The sequence below is a fragment of the Parus major genome, chromosome 11, assembly GCF_001522545.3.
Source record: "Parus major isolate Abel chromosome 11, Parus_major1.1, whole genome shotgun sequence".
NCBI lineage: Eukaryota > Metazoa > Chordata > Aves > Passeriformes > Paridae > Parus > Parus major.
Window position 1 is genome coordinate 19068509 of NC_031780.1, and position 13045 is coordinate 19081553.

The 13045-nt window shown below is 43.2% G+C and overlaps 1 protein-coding gene across 1 annotated transcript in view; it reads right to left on the reverse strand.

Annotated features, from left to right (window-relative positions):
- Positions 1 to 8723, reverse strand: part of CDH5 (cadherin 5) — a 29058-nt gene extending 20335 nt beyond the window's left edge. Inside the window, exon 1 of the mRNA XM_015640311.2 lies at positions 8358 to 8723. The gene's annotated coding sequence lies outside the window, so the exon portion shown is untranslated. The remainder of the gene's footprint in view (positions 1 to 8357) is intronic.
- Positions 8724 to 13045: the final 4322 nt, after the last annotated feature.

The following is a 13045-nucleotide window of genomic DNA, read 5'->3' on the forward strand; positions in this document are numbered from 1 at the left end:
CCTGCCCAGAAGAGAAACAGGTGAAGGTCTGTCAGGGTCACATCTGAGGTGAGCTTTAACAATCTTCCTCATTTGCACTCTCAGCATGCAGATGGTGTCTCTGCAGAATCCCTTTGTTCATTTTTCATGATCATGCTACTTGTCCCCACAGAAGCTGTAGAGACACCTGAGAGCTGATGAGAACCAGTTTGAAATGGGACAGATACAAAACATGAAGCACTGAAATGTTCTGGTGGTGCTTGAGGGTTCTGACTCTGCACTTGCTCCTGCACTCACATAAAGCTTTCCTTTCCCTGAAGTATTCCCAAAATGGATCAGACTCCTTTAAATAAGTGCTATTGTCCAGTCTTTCCATGCATAAAGCCTTTTCCTTAATGTACAAATATGTCAGTCCAAAATATAACGAGAGATAAAATGTGCTTAAGCACAGTGCCCAGTATAAACACAGCTGCTGAAATATTTTGAATCTCATTTGTGATTAAATTATTAAATCAATTTTTGATTTTGTTTCATAGCATATAAAAATATTATCATAAACAGAAAATTTTGGCTTTCCCTCAGTTGTTGACAGCATGGATCCCATGGAGTTTAAGGTCACAAAGTTCTCTGCTGCAGCTCTTTACAGCCTCTGGTCCCTGGGAGCAGGTTTATGAGGGCTGAGTGAGCAGCAGGGGTGTTCTGGTGTCCAGGGAATGTGCTCAAACCCACAGACAGAGCTGGGGTTGGTACAGAATATTCTCACCTCATCATCACTGTCACACATTTTGTGCTCTCTGGTTTAGAGCATTTCATATATTAAGATCAGAAATCCCACAATACCTATGACTGATATGATTTATTTACTTTGCAGATGTTGCAGGGGTGAAACAAACAATCAAATGACAGAAAATTTGCTCTTGGCCACATGTCTTGTTGTGACAGTTGCCAAGTGTTGTTGAAGCCAGAGCCATTCTGGGGATTAACTCTGGTCATTCTGCTCTGAAGTGAGCTGATAAGATGGGTGGGATAACCCTGCATGCATAGTTTGGAACTGCAGACATTTCCCCCTCGGAATTCTTTGTCCAAGATAAAGAGGAAGAGACCTCCCATCTGGATTAATTATTGATACAGGCAGATGTTGAAAATAGTGATAAAGTGCCAGTGATGCAGACAGGCAAAGAACTTATTCCCTTCCTTGTATCCAAAAGCAAATTTCAGGGATGATCAGGTACACTCCCCTGGGAAGGGGCTCTCTCAGTCTCTGTGACATATTTACCTGGATGTAGATCCAGCTTTTTTTCTTGCTTCCTCTCAGCCAATTTCCTTTTGCTTATTCCAAACTGAGGATCAGTGGGACAGAGAGGTGCAGGAGTCTCACTGAGCCTCCCTCATCCCCAGCATCCCCCACACTCCAATGCTGTTTGATTTTTGGGGAGCAGGAGGACAAGAGAATCCTCCAAAAATCATTTGCTCATTCCAGTGCAGAAGTGGAATAGTCTGGGCATCTTGGAGGTGTTTGTGATCTCTGAAAAGACTTCCACAGCGTCTCTTTGCTCCCTACAATAAATTGTGTACAGCTTTTGGACTGGGTCTGTCTTGATGCTCCCCCTGGTCAGCTCAGCTCTACAGAACTTGGCTAAAGCTGCCACTGGGTGTTTCAGGCTTTGGCCAAGCTGAAAGAATATAAGGTACATAGAAGAATAATGTATTGAAGAGCTTTCTGCACTTCCCCTTTGCTTCCACATAAATCCTTAATATCAGAGAGGCCTCCTAGTACAGAGCTCCAGCTGAGCCCATCCTCATTAAGGAAAAGTCCCTCTCCTTTGAGGAACCATTGCATTAAATATGATTTTTTAAAAAGTACAACATAGCTGTGTTTACAACAGATAAGATTTTTTTCTCCATGTTTTTGTTTAACAAAAGCTCAGGAGCAAAAGTATCTGTGTGGAACACGAGCATCATGCCCAGGTCACTGTAATTGATATTTACTGCACTAACAGTAATCTGCAGCAAAAAACCCCTGCTTAGCTGTCTGTGTGTGCTCATTCCTTTGTCCAGGGTATTCTCTGGGGTAACTGAATGCATTAGTATTTCCTCTGAAAATTAATGTTGTGGCAGATAAAGAAAGCATGCACATATACATAAATCTCTTGTTTTCTGTCTGGGCAAAAGGCTAAAGAAACAGGGTGTGTCTGGATAGATTTTGTTCAGTGTTCTATAGTTTTCTCCCTTTTTAGAATGTCTCATTCAAATGTCAGTTCATTCTTCTCTATTTCCTGCCCTTACCCAACAAGACTTTTAGACCAGGCTTAATTAACTTTAAGACCTTTTATGTCCACCCCTAGAGTTACAGTCCTTTCCTGGAACACTTCCATTGTATTATCTCCATGTGTTGTGAGATGATGCAAATTATATTATTACTGCTCTTGTGAATTTACAATGAGTCTTTCAATAGTTTTAGTTACAGCTTAGCTCTTGTCAGGAAAATTCCATCTTTAAGTCAAAATAAAACTAGGGGAGCAAATTTCCAGTTTAATGTGCTGATAAAGGAAAGCTGGAGAGCCTGGAAATACAAGCTTCAGACACAGAGAAGCTTAAAAAGATGAGGAAAGCTGTTGTAAGTTGTATGACTCTTCAGTGTGGATTTGTTTCTATGTGGGAGTGGTTGTGATTTAACAAAGATATTTCTTAAGCTGAGGTGGAACTTTTTCTTCTCTTCAGAGGCTGTGTGAGTGGAACATTTATTTTTGCCACAGCTCACGTTTTAATCCCAGCCACTGCAAACCCCTTCTGGTGTGAATAAACCCTTTCTCTTCATCTGCAGAAGCTGCAGGTCAGTCTGTATTTGGCAGGTGATGCAGCTCATCATTTCACAGAAGGGAAATGAGAAATATATTCCACAGAGAAGTGTGCCCCTTTCTTCCTGTTTGGGGCTGAGGTCACATCCAAGCACAAGTCAGTAATTCAGTATTCTAATCTAACAGTGCTCTGGTCGTAAACTTTTACCAAAGCTGCTGCTGCAAATCCAGGGTACAGAGTGAAGATGTTTGTTAAATGGTGCTGCAGAGGCTGGAGCTCTGTGATTGTTCTGTCCTTGTCGAGTTCACATCTCTGTCTTTGTAAAATGAACCCACTGCAAAAAGCATTCCAGCTCTCCTGCTCTCTGCCCTCACCTCTTAATCTGTGTCTGGAGTGGAGTGCACTGACCATCTGAATGATCTAAAATGTGCAATCATTGTTTATGCTTTAATGACAGCCTAAACCCCTAAATGAACAGCACTGAGCAAACAGCCAATACACACTAATTCATTGCAGCTTTGGGTTCCCAGAGGAGGTTTTGAAAACTCTGATACATTATTATTAATCTTGATTGCTTGGCCTAATCCTAATACAGAATCACAGAACTGTTAAAGCTGGAAAAGGCCTTTAAGATCATCAAGTCATGAGTAAACTGATTCTCTTGCAGACAGACCATTTATACCTGAAAGATAAAGGCAGCAAAACCCAGAAAAATAATTCAAATCTCTTCTGAATTCAGGTCTAGGGCTGGAGGTAGAGGGAGGGACAATCCCACAAATAGAATAGAGAAGCCAACCTAAAGCTCTGTGCCAGTGGGGATTCTGCTGATGGAGCTGAGCCCATCACAGGAACCATTCCCATCAATGGCAGGATTTCCTATCATTTGCAGGACAGCAGCTCCAGGCCCTTGGTCTCCTCAAGCCAAATGCTGTAAGGCAGACTTTGTGCTCCTTGAGGATTCCCAGAGCACAGATTCACAGCAGATAGCATCACTAAAGGAAGGGGAAAAGGAAGACTGGTGCTACCAGAGCCTTGCTTAGAAATGTGGACAAAGGCAGGAGAAGGAATTGGAATGTATCCTCCAGACAGGAGGTGGAAGTGGAATTTCCCTTCCCACTGTCATGCACAATGAGGCCAAGCGTGTACTGTACCCATCTTGTGCCTGCTGAGCTCTGCCAGGTGCCAGGGACACCACTCCAGGTGTTGCTGCTGGGTCTGGAGAGACGAGGATGCAGAGAAATGGTGACTTCAGTGGGGACAAAGCCAGATGTGTCACTGCTGCTTTGTGGCTTTTGAACAGGATTGTAACAGAAACAGAGGCCTCTGCAGCCCCAAGTTGGGGCAGGGGATCCTGGGGAAATTGGACAGGAACAGAAGGGTTTGATGACAGCTGGGACAATAAAAGTGACCTCTTTGGGTTTCAAAAATGAGCAATTTAAAACATTTTTGCCCTTTTGTCTACCTCTAACTACAATGGTGCTCTCTAAGTCCCTGCATTTCAGGTAGCAATGCCAGGGCAAGAAGAACACTCTTTCCTCTCTGCTGCTCTTTGGGGAGGTACCTGTGCAATTTCCCTCGTTTGTCCAGGTAACCATGCTTACCTTTCCCTAAAATATCAGTAGTTTTCCACTATAAAAAATATTATTATAAAAAAATACATTTCCTGTACTTCTGTGGATAATGCTTAATAAAGCTTTCACATACAGCTGCTAATCTATTGTAAGAGTTTTACTCTCTGTCTCACACAAAAATATTTGTTTGGAGAAAAGTCTACCAGAGACTCTGTTCACCTCTTGATTCTTTCTGGTTTACACATTATAAACCTTTCCAGGAGTATTCTCAGAGCACCAAAACTGAAGTGTAGGCAGTGCAACGGAGGGATAAGTTGCCCTTGTGCCCTTCTGTCTTTGCCAGCCCTGGAAATCTCAGGTCTTGAGCTGCTCCAGGTCCTGTGAATGTGTCCTAATTAGCACCTGGGAGGGCTGGGCCCCAAATCTCCCTGCCTGCCCAAGAGATGTGTACAGCATCAAAAGCACAGATCAGACCCATGGCACAAATATCTTCCATTTCAGGAGATGAGAGAACTTAACATATTCAGCAAAAGCTTGCATTTAAAATATAGCCAGCTCCATTCTTATTGCCAGATCTGAAATTCAGATGCAAATGAGTGAAAATCAAATGAAAGGGACTAATTTGTATTCCTGCACTGAAGAAGTGCAAACAGGTTCTTTTTTTTAAAAATATTTTTTTATTAATTTTTCATATTCCAAGGCCAGCCTCACTGCAGAATTCAGGAGGTGCAGTGGTGAGGGGTGTGATGAGGAATTCATTCTGTGCAGTCTCTGGGGGCAGCTTAGGCTGAAGCCTGGGAATGGTTTGAGCCCCAGGAAAGGAGATTTGTGATCAGCAAAGGGCACAGGGAGCTGTGGCACAGCCAGAGACGTGGCAGGAACTGAGGGCTCAGGAGGGAGAGAGAGACTTTGGCACTCTTTGACTGTGAGGGGTAAAAGCCCAGGGTGGGATCCCTGCTGGGGGGAACCAGCTCGGGCTGTTCTGTGTTCCTGCACCAGGAATAAATGGCTTTATGGAATGAGATGTCTGAGACTCTGCCATGGGAAACCTGGGCTGGAACTGGGAAGGAATCCTGGTCTGACAGAGGGTGTGTGTAGGGTCCTGGAGCTGGGAAGGAATCCTGGTCTGACAGAGGGTGTGTGTAGGGTCCTGGAGCTGGGAAAGGGCTCCAGCCCCAGCAGGGAGAGTCTGGGATGGGAGTCCCTCCTGCATGGTTGGCCAGGGCAGTGTCCTGACCTGCTGTGCCTTCATTTCCAAACCATGCCTTCACTTTGCACAGGTTTATTCCCAGCACTGCCTGCTGTGATCCCTGGCCTTGCAGGGATCCCTGGAGCTCCTCAGCAGCACAGCTGGTGGCTCCTGGCCATGACAGTGACAGCAGCTTGTCTTCTGTGTTTGCTACACCTGCACATCCCTTGGTGGGGCAGAGCTCTGAAGGGAAGCCCACAGTGGATTAAAAAACCTCTTCCCATGGATCAAGAGCCAGCTCTGGGCTCACCAGGGTCTGCTCTCCTCCTGCTGCTCAAGGCCTGTGTGGAGCTGTTCTGGTGATTGTGAGCTGGGCACATCTGTCCTAGCAAATCACAAATAATCCCTGGGGAGGAAGGGAAACCTCTCACCCCAGTGCTAAACTGTGAGGGGTTTTTGGTTTGCAAACTCACAGTGATAACAAGGGAAACCCACTTGTTTAAAAAAAACAAAAAAGACACCAAAGTAATTTCATGCCCAACAAATTTCTCACAAAGGGAACCTCTTATTTTCTTCTTGGCACTAACATTGGAACATCTGAATTAAACTTGTGGAACCTGAGCAAAACCTGGGATTATAATGAAAATACAATGAAGATTCCTTACAGAAAGCTCAGCTGCCAGAAATAATCATTACCTTAATTCAGTGAACCTCTGGTCTTTTAGAAAGCATAAGGTATTTTCTGGCCTAATTTCTTCTGTAGACACATACCCAGACAAGAAAAGAGAATTTTACGGAAGTTTGTCTATTTTGAATTTGAAATATGAATTGAAGTAATTGATTTATAGATGGACAGTGAAGTCCTTTGTTCCATAAGTGCTGTGAACCAGAGCAGTTTCTGAACCATGGCCTGTGATTTTTACCTCTATCCTGTTTTCAGAGCAGTTTCCCCCAGCACAGGCAGGATGTGAAGCAAAGTTGGCAGCAGAGCTGTTAACTCTGCCCTGCCCCAGCTGCCTCTGTGCCCCACGTCCAGCCCTCTGTGAGCTGCACTCAGGGACATGCTCTTCTGCCAGGACACAATTTCAGTGTTAGCATTTGTTTTAAAAATGTTTAAAGAACGGTTTCATGGTCTTCTGTTAAAGAGCAGAGATTTGGGAAAGGCTTCCTGTTGTACTGCAGTGCAGCTGTAGAAGTCTGAAAAATAACCCAGGTTTGTGGCTTTGTGGGCAAAGCAGGAATGATTTTTTAATCGACTTTATCCTTTGCTTTCAAATTAATTTGTTTTATTGCTTGTAAATTCACATTCTTCTTTCTAGTATACTGTACATTTCTAAGGCTTTCCTATGCTAAATGCATCCTGTGTCCTTTTCTCCTGTGGCTCACCCTTTATTTAAGGATAAAAAGTACCTCCTGGAGATACCAGAGATAAATTTCAAGTCAGCATTTCTGTGATTTGTTTCTGGTATAGGGGTTGTTGTTACCAGGCACAAATTAACCAATGATGAGAAGCTTTTGTAAATCATTGGAGCATCTTTGCTTTTGTCTAATATATTTTCCTGCATGAACATCTATAATTCTGTGTGCTTTTACAAATGCTGATCTAGTGATTTATATTCACAGGAGGCAGGGGCACATTGATTAACTATACCTTTGTTAACTGCAGAAACAGCAAACTTGGAATGGTTTTGGGAATGGCTAAGAATGGAAGAGATTTTCTCACAGAAATTCATCTTCTTCCATATCTTTTTTTTCCTTGCATTTCTTTCCTTCCTTTATCTTTATTACAGCGTGACAGCCAGCACAGTGAGGTGCTGTGCACACTGACAGTCCCACTATTGCAGAATAGATTTCTTACAGAAAAACCACCATCAGTTCATCTCTTGTGCATAAATGCTTTGTCTCTGCAAGCTGTACAGTGAGCTTGTTAGTTCAGGAACCTGCTACACTGGCTTTAGGACAAGATAAAAGCCTTTTCAACCAACTTTTCTTGTCATAAAATAACTCACCAGAAAAAAAAAAAAAAGGGTCTTATTGAACCACCAAGATCAAGAAACCTCTGGAATAAGAATTGCTGGTCCTTTAGAGCAGGGTCTGTAAAGCCTGGCACTCCAGAGTTAGGGTGTTAAAGTACCTGGGATGCTTTAAACTTGGGAATTAGGAGATCAAATCACTGTCCTGAGTTTGTATAAACTCCCCTCTCAGTTTTAAACAGATATGCTAGAGCTGGCCAGTGCACACTGTGGCTGTCACCTCCTGGCCCTGGGCACAGGAAAGCCACCCACCTTAAAGACAGAGCCCAAATCCACCAAATCCACCCCCATTTCAATAAAACATTTGCATCAAACCCCAGCCCAGCGCACCCCTGCTCACTGTAAACAGTTCTGGAGCTGCACCTGTCCACACCAGGAGTGAAATCCCTCCCTCAAGGCTTTACAGGTGCAATTGGCAGCATAATCTCCACCTCTTTTCCATTATGAGTGAACATCACCAACACAATCTGAGCATTACAAAGCAATACTTAAAAAAACCATGAAATGTCTCTTCTCTTTTAAACAATCTGGGAATATTATGGTATAGCCCAACAAAGGCAGAGATTTTCCTCTGCCAGTGTGACTTGTAAACAGCTGTGCTGTTTGTACTTGGTGTGGGTGCCATCACCGCCCCATGTAAGGCCCAAAGGATTTGGTGGATATGTATAAAATTCATTTGCTGGTATTTCTTAAATTATTTAAGACATTAGAAAATTGGGTGGAGGTAAAAAACCCTTTGGAATGAACTTCATGGCTGAAGGACAGAAAATAACATTTATCTCTTACCCAAGTCGGAGGTGGCGGAGCTTCGGTCTGGTACAAATCAGGCAAACTAAACCCAACAGTATCCCAAAATGTTCAACAGAATACAAAAAGCAAAGATCAAATAGAAAAATCCACTTCTCTTTTCGTTAAGCAATACTGGGAGTGTTCAGCTCTCCAGTCTCCAAGGTTTTCCAGCTGGGAGTCAGCCTTTTCCCATCCTGCATCCCGGCATCCTGTTATTGTTCCAAGTCTTAGTAATACAGTGAGAAAAGGGAGTGGAGGAAACAAGATAAACTTAGCCTTATTATTGCTCTATCTACTTTTTTGTTGCTGACTCTAATGAGGGAACTGAATAAAAGGAAGCTGGCTCTGAGAGAAACACTAGAGTTGGTCTGTTATTTAGTATTGTTTTAGAGAGAGTTTTTGGAGCTAGCAAATATCTGAGAGGAACTTTTGGTGTCTGACACTTGGTCAGCACAGACTATACCTGCTTCACACAAACAGGATTTTCAAAGCAGTTTGGAAGTGTTCTATCTACAAGAATTTTTATACCAAAAAGGTAGAGCTCTCCTGTTAATCAGACTGGGTTCCTGCTATGCCCTGCTGTCAGTGCTGGGTGAAAAGATGAAATTTCTCAGTATTTTTCACAGGTCAAGTGAAGACCCAAGAAGCAAGGCAGTGTAGGTAGGCATTTCAGAAGGAGAAAACGTTCATAGCATCTTGATTATGGTGAGTTCTAAGTCTGGAGACCACTCAGGGCACACAGAAGGGGAAGCTTCAGTGTTAAACTGAACACAAGGGTGTAGCTCTGGCATTGTGCACTACAAATAAAAGAGGATTTTTTTCACTAAATAATGCAGAAGAAAACTGAGAAGTGCAGGGCTTACTCAAAATGCACTCTTTGGAACTACTTGTAATAAATGTAGACAAATGCTTTATGTATCTTAAGTATGACTTCAGTAATTTTAATTATTGAATTAAATTTCTAATATTATTCCACAGTTAAGTACTCTCTTGCCCCTATTTGTCATCGCAGTCCAGCACAGGTGGTGGCACTGATTTCCTGCCTTGCCAGAAGGCTGAGTTTGGTCAGATTGTCTCACATTTTCATGGTGTACAGCAGGGAAGATGAATGGCTTCTGAAGGAATTTGTTACATTAATTATTAAAAAAAAAAAAAAGATAGGAGCCATTTTTCAAAGTCTTGTGTAAGGAGCTCAGAGAGCAGCTCCCTTGCAGGCAAATAAGCTGTTAAATAATCTGTGTCACTGCTGGGAGATGCTGATAGGGGTTCTCCAGGGCAGTGCAGCTCTCTGGTCAGGATGCAGCTCCCTGATAATCTGGTGCCCACAGCAGCCAAGGGGCCCAGATAGGACTGACCCTTGCAAGTGGCTGCAGCTGCATCTCCAGCCTCTGATGTCCCTGTGTGGGGAGGGCAGTGAGGGTGACATTCAGCTGTTCCAAGGAAAGGAGGAGGGAAGGGGATCATCCCTCTGCTCAGAGGGGAAAGGGGAGACCCCAAGGCTCTCTCTGTGTGCCCTGGGGCCACAGGCTGAGGTTGTCCAGGTCTGTTTCAATGCTTGTTAAATTACCTTCCTATTATCTGATTTGCTTCATCTCCCCCTAAAAGTTCAAGGCAAGAAGTGAGAAAGTTTCTGAAGGCCTTTTCACACACTCTGCTTCAGAGCTCGACAGAAAACTGAAAACCATTTGGAAGTTTAAGGGGAAGATACTTCCACTGAAATTTTAGAGACCTAATTTATCATCTAAACCCTTCCCACAATGCTTTATAGATTTCATCTCTGCTGAACTGGTTCTTTAGGTTTACTCTCTGGCTATGAGGAAAGGTCCATTGAGATTTTATGGAAAGAAGAACCAATTTTTGCAGCCCCTTCCCACCATCAGCAGAACTCCTGATGGTTCAGGGTGCCCTGTGCCCACTTCTTGATCCCAGACTGGCCCTGCTGGCCCTCCCAGGCAGTGAATGTCCCCATGTTTTAAAGCTGCTGACACAAAATGCTGGCAAGCAGGATTTCTTGGAGATCTTGGGCTTTCAGACTTTATCACTGGGGCCAAATCATAAGACTTTGGAAAAATTTCTTGGTGGCTCATGCCTTTTGCAAGCCAGAGGGAAATGTTTCAAAGATATTACTAATTCACACTAAGTTCTGATATTGAGAAAAATCCTTTTTCATGATCAGACAACATTGGCAAACATAATTACCTTTTAGTTGTGTGATTTGGTGTATGAAATATTATTTAACAGTCCAGCTTGTGGAATTGAAAGGAACAGGTGAAAAAATGAATAGAAACCTTAGCACACACAGTGTGTGACTCATGGATGGAGATGGTGACATGAGCAAAAGGAGTGATAGTTATTTACTTGGAATTTCACAGTGTTTTCCTGCCATCCCTTTCTCCAAATGACATCAGACCCTTTTCAGCTCAGCTCTGCTGTATGAGTTTTCTTCCATCTTATATCCAGCTGCCTTTACTGGATCATTTGCTTCTTTCCAGTGCTTTTCCCACAGATGTTCACTACCTGCTGCTTTGGGACTCTGTGGCACCTGGGTCTGATGGGTCTGGTTCAGATCAGCATCTCTTTCTGTGAAACCTAGAGCTTAGCCTGTGTTATTGAAATGCTGAAGTCTGAGCAATTTGCCAGACTAGTAAAGTTTAAAATAGTCTTCCCTCTCCTGAGTGATGGGGCAGAACTCAACTTTGCTTTACAGGTGCTTGTGCATAGTTTGAATTTGACATTTCTGTGAATCTGAAGTAATAACTGTCAATTGCTACTGCTGAGAGGAAGAATGTGCTATAATGGGCAGGAACACAGTCCTCACCACATTAAATCTGTTAAATCAGACTGGGCTCACTGTGCACAGACACCCATGGGGGTTTGTGTAAGTCACTGGGCTGAAAAGTGCACAGAATAAATGTGAGGTTAAGCACCTTTCTTGAGAATTAGATTTTATCTTTTGCTGAGGAGATTGGTTTTCTGATCTCCAGTTCCTCTGCTTGCTGTGCCCAGCAGAGCAGGCTGACTTGTGCTTACAGCTGGTTTCAGGTTTGCACTCAGTGCTTGTTCACTGTCTCGTCTAATCAGTGCTCTGGCAAGTTCTCAAAGAATTCATGGAAAACATAGCTGTAAGAACAAGTTCATTGCTTTCCTAACTAGCACAGATCCCAGCAAAGTGGATAAATCATCCCTGTGCCTTTCACTCAGTGAGAGTTTTCCTTTTCTTCACAAGTAATTGGAGTTATGGTGAAATTCCATATGATAAATCAGCCCTTCTTGATAAGCACAGCCACAGAAAGCAAAGACAGCTATTGACACAGCTGCAACTAATAATCTTTTAATTCTCATCCTACTTCTCACTAGGGAAGGGTTTTACCCTTGGCACTACAGCCCAGGAATGCTTTTTTAACAGTTTATAAAAGTTAAACTAAGGAGTCTGTCCTGCTAAACCCAGCACGCTGCAGGAGCTGTGCAGGTGAAGGCTGCCAGGGCTGGGAATTCAGTCACAGCAGTGATACTGTGTCAGGATTTCTCTGACCAGTTAGGAAATATGGTAGGGGAGAGCAGAGGTTTTCCTTCAGTTATGAAAATAAACCCAAATGCTAATTTCCAGCAGCTCAGCCAATCAGTGTAAAATCCCTCCCATCTGGAGTGTGCAATTGTGCTTGATGTCTGCAGCCTCTCTGGAAGGAGCATTAGAACAATTCCTGCTCCGTGTGGAAGGCATAATCTCTGCAGCACTTGGTGTTGTTATTTCTGGTCCTTTAATCAGGGCAGAGCAGTGCTCTTAGTAATTTCCACTTGGTCACTGGTTTCCTTTCTGTCACAGCTTGAGGTGTGCATCCTGGAGCGACTCTGACTCAGCTTCCTCTTGTCAGGTTTATTCAACAATGGAATGCAGCTCTGATTTGTTTTTAATTTAAGGTGTATTTAAAAAAAAACTGCTGAGGAGTTTCAGTTAAAGCTGGTGGAATTGGGTGTTTGCTGGGGAGGTGTGATAGCATCTGCTGAGATGTTTTCCAGAGTGCTGTCCTGGCTGTAGCACACTTATTTCACTACTCCAGATCTCTCGTGGAAGGGTCAGTCCCATGATCCCTAACGAGACCTCTGGCTTCATAAAGACTAATGACTACAGGCTTTTTATCCTAAAATGTTCAGCAGGGAACGATCCCAAATGATCTTGTTGTCTTGTTTGGAAATGCCAGGAAAGAATAGATGGTACAAACATATTGTACTAAAACTCTGTATCACCCTGAGCAGAAGCCATAAAATGGAACTGCGTCACCACTGAGCTGAAGGAAGGAATCATGAATCCCCTTGATGTGTTCACTGAAGACACAATCCACAGGGATTTGGAACAACAAGCCTGCAGGGTAACTCTGGCACACTAACCTTAACAAGTGAGTTCAGTTGGAAGAGCAGGTGTAGTGTAGAGGTGTGAAGCTGATAAAAAGTTTTCCACAAATGTTCTTGATAAACAATCTTCATTTCAGTGAATTTTTTTTCACCCAAAGAATGTATCTGTTTTAATTGGAATGCCCCTTAAAATAGAAACCCAAAACAAGGCAATCTGTTCCTAAACAGAATGGATGAAAATTGTCACCTTTCATTTATCAACTCTGCTGTTTGGTTGAAGCAGCCCAGCTTTCACCTCCAGCTGGTGGTGGAAATGGGAGCCTTATACTTTCGTG